This window comes from Galeopterus variegatus, unplaced genomic scaffold (genome assembly GCF_000696425.1).
Source record: "Galeopterus variegatus unplaced genomic scaffold, G_variegatus-3.0.2 Scaffold7209, whole genome shotgun sequence".
Lineage (NCBI taxonomy): Eukaryota > Metazoa > Chordata > Mammalia > Dermoptera > Cynocephalidae > Galeopterus > Galeopterus variegatus.
The window spans coordinates 18821-26776 of NW_007733320.1; positions in this window are offsets into that span (position 1 = coordinate 18821).

Below are 7956 nucleotides of genomic sequence, written 5' to 3' on the forward strand. Positions count from 1 at the left end.
TGATTCATATGCTGAGGGGTACCAAGATGTCTTTGGGGGTGGAGTGTACCTTGACTCCCTGTTAATCTCCACTAGCATCTCTAAAAACTTAAAAATAAATTAAAAATTTAAATAATAATATAAAGCATAATAAAAAGCTTTTTTAGAAAATATTGCTATTTTGAGTGGCCTGCATTCTATAATCCGGGTAAAAATCACGTGCTTGCTCTGCAAACAGCTTCCAGAGGAGAGCCAGACCCCTTTTCCAACCATATTGCTATACTAAGTACCTTGCATACAGAAATTCTGAAGCTACTGTCATTCTTACATTTTTTTATTTTTGCCATTCAGATGTCCAAGCTGAGGGAAAGTAGCATATATGCTGTAGAATGAGCAAAATATTTAAATTCGAAAGACCTAGTTCAACTTACTAGTTGCTTAACTTTTGGCAAGTTACCTAACCCCTCAGAAGCTTTAATTTCCTTCTTCCACATGGGGATACTACTAATAATTGTGATGGTGATAATGATGATCATAATAATGATGATGGTGGTGGTAGGGGTGGGGGTGATGATGTTGGTGGTGATGATGGTGATGATGGTGGTGGTGATGGTGGTGACGGTGGGGGTGATGATGTTGGTGGTGGTGATGGTGATGATGGTGGTGATGATGGTGGTGACGGTGGTGGTGATGGTGGTGGTGGTGATTGTGATGATGGTGGTGGTGATGGTGGTGATGGTGGTGGTGATGGTGATGATGGTAGTGGTGATGGTGATGATGATGTTGGTGGTGGTGATGGTGATGATGGTGGTGATGATGGTGGTGGTGATGGTGATGATGGTGGTGATGATGGTGGTGACGGTGGTGGTGATGGTCATGATGATGGTGGTGGTGGTGATTGTGATGATGGTGGTGGTGATGGTGATGATGGTGGTGGTGGTGATTGTGATGATGGTGGTGATGGTGGTGGTGATGGTGATGATGATGGTGGTGATGGTGATGATGGTGGTGGTGATGGTGATGGTGGTGGTGATGGTGATGATGATGGTGGTGATGGTGATGATGGTGGTGGTGATGGTGATGATGATGGTGGTGATGGTGGTGATTGTGATGATGGGGGTGATGGTGATGATGGTGATGATGGTGGTGGTGATGGTGATGGTGATGGTGATGGTGATGATTGTGCTGTTGGTGATGGTAATGGTGGAGATGATGATGATCATGAAGATGATGATTATTGCCCCTTCAAAAAATGGCTGAGGTTAAAGGAGATAATGTAAAAAAATCAGTAAGGGCTTACTACATAAATATCAGTTATGATTTGACTGTGATTTTCTCAGCTGTCCCTGTCTCACAAGTCTATATAAGTCCTCTCTTCCACCCCTGTCCTTTGTCACAAACCAGGAAGATCTGGCTTAATCAAAGACACAGGCTGATTAGAGCAGAGCTACTGAGACTTCTCACTTCAAATGCTTTCCTGGGAATATAGAGATACCTCTCACTTCTCATGAATTAGCAAGCCTGGCTGCTATCTGATCTCCACCCTGTGACCGAGGCAGGGCTCAGCAGAACCCCATTGCCTGGCACAGAACAAGTATGTGGTCTCTTACCCATTTGCCACTGCTTTATTCAATCTGGTCTCCCTCTGAAAATTCTTTGAGCAACAAAGAGCAATCTAATCTATGGCAGTTTTCTCGTGTGAGGGGCTGCTTGCCTTACCCAAAAATGCTGGAGATAAAGAGTCCTCTCTTGGGCCGGCCCGTGGCTCACTTGGGAGAGTGCGGTGCTGATAACACCAAGGGGCCGGGTTCGGATCCCACATAGGGATGGCCGGTTCGCTCACTGGCTGAGCGTGGTGCTGACAACACCAAGTCAAGGGTTAAGATCCCCTTACCAGTCATCTTTTAAAAAAAAAAAGAGTCCTCTCTTTAGGGCCGGCCCGGTGGCGCACTGCTACAGTGCGCCACTTGGGAAGCGTGGCGGCGCCCCCACCGAGGGTTCGGATCCCACATACAGACCGGCCGCTTACTGGCTGAGCGAGGTGCGGGGGCAACACTGAGGGTTGCGATCCCGTAGCTGGTCCCGGTCGGGTACGGGCGCGACACTGAGGGTTGCGATCCGTTGCCGGTCACGAAAAAAGACAAAAAGGAAAAAAAAAAAAAAAGAATTCATATATCCTAGTCTTATCCACTAAAGAGATCTAGATATGGTGACAACTCAGGAGAAAAGGCACCACCATTGCCCAGATTGTGGTTTCTAAATCCCATCCCCATGTCAAGGGCTCAGTGAAGGAACAGCAGGTTGGATTCAAGGTCTTCTGCTCGACACGTACAAGATACACCCGGGAAATCTTGTTGAGGGACAGAATAGAAAGCCCCAAAGACTAATAGGGACTGCTAATGGGTCTGGGGTTTCTTCCTGGGGTGATGAAAATGTCCTGCAATTAGGCAGCTGTGTGGATAAATATTTACTTGTGGTAAACACATCACAGTTACTGCCTCCCATCACCCTTTACAGGGTTCTTCCAAAAAGGTAACCTGAGAAAGACTAAACTTTCTACATTTGTTAGAACATTTCTAATTTGAAGATAGCACCCATTGAAAACTTCAACTATGTATGTTACAGCATTTTAGGACAGTAATTAAGATTTTAAAAGAAGTCTCTACAATGTCCCCTGAGGTGGTGCTCTGTTTTTGTTTTTACTTTCATTGCTCTTTAAATGTTTTCAGCGGTAAAACCTCCTGGAGGAAATCATGATAAACTGTTTATGTATTATTTGTGTGTAAATATAATTGCACACAAATGTACAAGAAGATAAACATTAGCTCAATTGCTTCATACTAATACAACACGGGGCAGAGAACAAGTGAAGAGAGTCAACCCTCTGTGAACTAATCTGCAAATATTTATTGAGCGCCACTTGTAAAAGTTATGACCAGGGCACATACTTGGTCAGTTAGGTCAGAAACGGTACCAGCTGCAGCAGGGTAGACCAGGAATGGATTGACCCAAATTCTACTCACTCCTGGACAGACCACGTATGGTGGTGAGAAGCATCATCTTCTCTGTGTGAAAAGACAATGTATTTTATTTACAACAAGGACTACTTTTCAGAGGACAGAAAAAAGCCCTGTGAGTCATTCTAATGATGATACACCCAGAAAGACAGGTATTTATGCCTTTATCTCCCACCAGGCAATCCTGAGAACTGCACACAGTGGGTCAGTGGCTCTCGGGGCTGCTCTTGGTCTAGACAGGGGTTGCAAGCCACGGCCCACAGACCAAGTCCCGCCTGCAGCCTGTTTTCATATAGCCGACAGGATAAGAATGGCTTTTACAGATGAACATTTGCAATTGGTTTGGTGATAAGGATCACTAACCTTGAACCTCAGTGAAGCAAAATGTTATCCCACCCAAAGAAAAAGAATTCCATTCTTCCTCTTAATAGAACATTACTACAAAAGAAAAGTGCTCAATTATTATTATGTTTTGAATTCTGTCAACTAAAAATGTGTGAAATTTCATTTTCTTTCTTATTATATGTATCTACATAATTTCCTCATTTTTACTTCTTGACCCACAAAGCCTAAAATATTTACCATCTGGCTCTTTACAGAAAAAGCCTGCTGACTCCTGGTCTAGATCATCAACTTCCTTTTTTTTTTTTTTAACATTTTAATTCTGTAGTAGTTTTGTTTTGTTTTTTGTTTTTTTTCTTTCATTGAATCAAAATTGATTATACATATTTTGGGGGTTCAACATTGAGATATGTTGATCAAATCAATATTACTAGCATATATATTATTACAGATCATAATTATTCTTTATGCCCCTTGTCCAACCTCTCCCCATCCCCCTCTCCCTCCCCCCTCCCCCCCAATTGCCCTAGATTTCTTCTCTCCCTCTGAAAGAGTAGTGGTTACTCTGTTGATTTGTTGCCTAGATGATCTGTCCAATGCTGAAAGGTGTGTTCGGGTCCCCCAATATTATCATAGAGCAGACGCTTCTTCTGTCACTCTGAAATGGGCTTTGTGGAGAGAGACATCCTCTTCTTTTCTTTATCTCTGCTGGTAACTGTCCTTGTGTCAATGCACTCCAGTGGTTGGCAGACCATCTGCATCGTGGTTGTGGCATCTAGCCACTTTTGCGGAAGCTGTGGTTGTTATGGTGGCTGTGGTGGGCCACCCACATGGAGGTGATGTTTTTGGCATGCTCCTTGGTGCTGGTGGTGTGCCTGGTTGTGGGGTATGTCTAGTCCCTGGCTCCATGACTCAGGTCACTGGGTGGGCACCAAGGCACTGGTGCAGTGTGCCTGGATGTGGGAGTGGAGTCCAGTCCCCTTATCCATACCTCAGGTTCCTGGGTGGGCCCCGAGGTGCTGGTGTGGTGTGCCTGGTTGTGGGAGGGGGGTCCAGCCCCCGGCTCCATCTCTGGGGCCCCCTGGAGGGGCCATGAGGGGCTGGCAATGTGCCTGGTTGTGGGAGGGGGGTTCAATCCCCAGCTCTGTACCCCAGGCCCTAGATCATCAACTACCAAATCATTTTGCTTCTTAAGGTCATTGAGAGTTTCTTAACCATCTCTTCCTTGACCCCTACCCCTTTTCATGTCTGTTGGGAGGGTCTTATCATTATCAAATCCCCACTTAAGAGGGGATTTATCCCCATTTATGGTTATTATAAGACTTTTAAAGAGAGTATATGTCATCATATTACTTTATTCTGTACTACCAGTTGGAAGGATGATGAAAAATTAATGGTCTAGTTCAAAATGCCCTTAGGTGGGGTGGGAGCATGAAGAGAAAGCAACATCATTGTACTGGATTGAATTATGTCCCCCTAAAACTCCCTGAAGCTTGAATTGTGTCCACCCAAGTTTTATGTATTAGAAACTTAGCCCCTACTGTGACTGTTAAGAGAGTGGGAAATCCTATAATGGTAATTGAAAGGTGGAGCCTTGAAGAGGTGATTGGATTGTAGGACCAAGCAGTAGTGAATGGATTAAAAATGGTGGTCAGGAGTGTGGTTTTGAGGGCTTTAAAGAAGAGGAGAGTCTGTCTCTCTTTCTCTCTCTGCTTCCACCATCTTGCAATGTGAGACTCCGGGGTCACTGTTGCTGCCACCAGATGAACTTTGGACTTCCCAGCCTCAGAAACTGTAAGCAATAGATGTCATTTTTCTTTAAAAATCACCCAGTTTCAGGTATTCTGTTATAAGCAACATAAATGGACTAATACAATCATGTAAGGGGAAAAACACAGCAGGACTAAGGATCTATTCTCCAAGCCCACCAGCAAGTTCAATTTCAATAAAGGTGAAAGAAAATAGCACACGGAAAGTGTCCAGGGTCCTCTGTACCATTTCACTCCCCATTTGACTCTTTGGGTTCCATGTCTCTGAGATCTGAAGCCCTTGGACCTACTCATAATGAGTTACAGATATGCAAACGTGACTCAAGGCTGTCTTGGCTTTTCCACACACACAAGACCCCCAGTTCACCAAGGGGTGATGCCACCAGGCCTCAGGGAGCATCTCCCAAAGAAACCACGAATTGGAAATATTAGTACTTTATCTTTACATTAGGAGATTACACAGGATTAGCAGAGCTTTGATCATCCAAAACAGTGCTGGCTCTTGCCCACTGCCCTGCATCTGCAAGGCAGACCAGCGTGTGTCTGCTCAGCCTGCATGTTAATTTGAGAACAAGGAAGTCTTTTCAAAACAGACACAACAGGAGGGAGCTCAAAGCACTGCCACACACACCCATGCACGTTGCGTGGGGGGCACTACGCTCCTGGTTGCTAAGCATTAGAAGAAGCAGGAATGTTTAACTCTATTAGGCATCTCTGAACAGTTCCAACTTGCCATAGGGGGAAAAAGCCTTGCTATTAAAAAGAGTTAGGAAACTCTTGTGCGCTGTTGGTGGGAAAGTAAAATGGTACAGCTACTGTGGAAAACAGTCCAGTGGTTCCTCAAAAGATTAAAAATAAAATTACCATATGATCCAGCAATTCTTTTTCTGGGCATATACCCAAAAGAATTGAAACCAGAGTCTTGAAAAGATATTTGTATGCCATATTCATAGCAGCATTATTCACAACAGCCTAAAGATGGAAGCAATTCAAGTATCCATTGACAGAGGAATGGATATACAAAATGTGGTATACACATACAAAGGAATATCACTCAGCCTCAAAAAGAAATGACGTTTTGACACATGCTACAGCATGAATGAACCTTAAGGACATCGTGCTAAGCAAAATAAGTCAGTCACAGAAAGACAAATACTGTATGATTCCTTATGTGAGGTACCTAGAGTAGTCAAATTTATAGAAATAATAAGTAGAATGGTAGTTACCAGGGGCTGGGGACAGGAAGCAACGGGAAGTTTAATGGGCATAGAGTTTCAGTTTTGCAAAATGAAAGAGTTCTGGAGGTTGCTGGCAGAACAACGATAATATACTTTACTGAACTGTACAATTAAAAATAGTTAAGATGGTAAATTTTATGTTATGTATATGTTATCACAGTTATTATATATATGTCCACATTTGTTAAAAAAAAGAGTCAGGTATGGGTATACCATAAAACAGAAAAGTACGAGACAATTCCTGAAAGTCTGCAGAGGAGTTGCTTTGTCCTGAGCCGTGTAAGTTTACCAGTAGGGAACTGAATTTGCACAAAAGGTAGAAGTGGTTCTGGGGAGCGACTCTGACCAAGGCTCGGTATATGTGACACAATCTTAGAAAGACTGTTTGCTTCTTAATAACATGAGTAAGAGTTTGGTATAAGATTCTTTCTACTCATTTCTGCCTAGCTGGAAATCAAGTTTACGATCTCTGCATGAATACTTTGAGATTAGCATTTACTGAGACTCCTCTAACAGAGGAATAACATAATTAGAAGATGTGATCCCGTTGGTTGCTTATCAACTCTTTAGGGATAAGAGATTTATTTTTCCAGTCATTTAAAGATTATCTATTGAAAGCCTACCATGTGCTTGGTTTGGTTCTATTGTGGTTCTTGGGATACAGCAGTGAACATAGCCCTTGTGAAGTTATAGTGTAGTGGAGGGAGGCAGATAAGAGACAAACGTGAAACACGATGTGTCGGGTGCAGGTAAGTGTCATGGAGGAAAGCGAAGTGCAGCACGAGAGGGACAGGGCACAGTGGCCAGGGAAGACTTTACTGACAGATGCCCAGAGGCTTAAAGAAAGTCAAATCTGACCATATGGACGTCTGGGGAAGAATGTTCCAGGAATTAGTGAAGAAGCCCACATGGCTGCAGCTCAGTGTGAGCAAGTCAGACAGTGGTAGAAAATGAGGTCCAAGAGGTCTGGGGGAGTCCAGTTCTTGTAAGGCCTTATAAGGATTTGCATTTTGGCTCTATTTGAGATGGGCAGCCATTGGCCAGTGTTGACCAAAGTGATGTAACCTGATTAGCCTAACAAAAGATTCATTCTTACTGTTTGTTGCCTTGAAGGTAAAGATGAGGGTATAAGGGCAAAAGCAGAGGTTAGGTTAGGAGACCATTGCAGTGATCCAGAAGAGAGCCCATGGGAACCTTAGCAGGGCTGCTGCTGATTGGACACTGGGGGTCAGGGAAAGTAGTCAGATGATTCCAAGACTTTGGCCTAAACATCTGCAAGGACATTGGTTTTTACTGAGATGAGGAAGGCTGCCGGAGGAGCAGGCTTGGGGTGAAGAGGGGTACTGCTGTGATGGACAATCAGGAGTCCAGTTTTGGCCAATTAAGTTTATCGTATACATATAAATAGTGGATGACTTAATGAAGTCTCATTCTAAGTACTCAGAATAATGGGCACTCGGGGCCGGCCCGTGGCTCACTCGGGAGAGTGCGGTGCTGATAACACCAAGGCCACGGGTTTGGATCCCATATAGGGATGGCCGGTTGCTCACTGGGTGAGCGTGGTGCTGACAACACCAAGCCAAGGGTTAAGATCCCCTTACCGGTCATCTT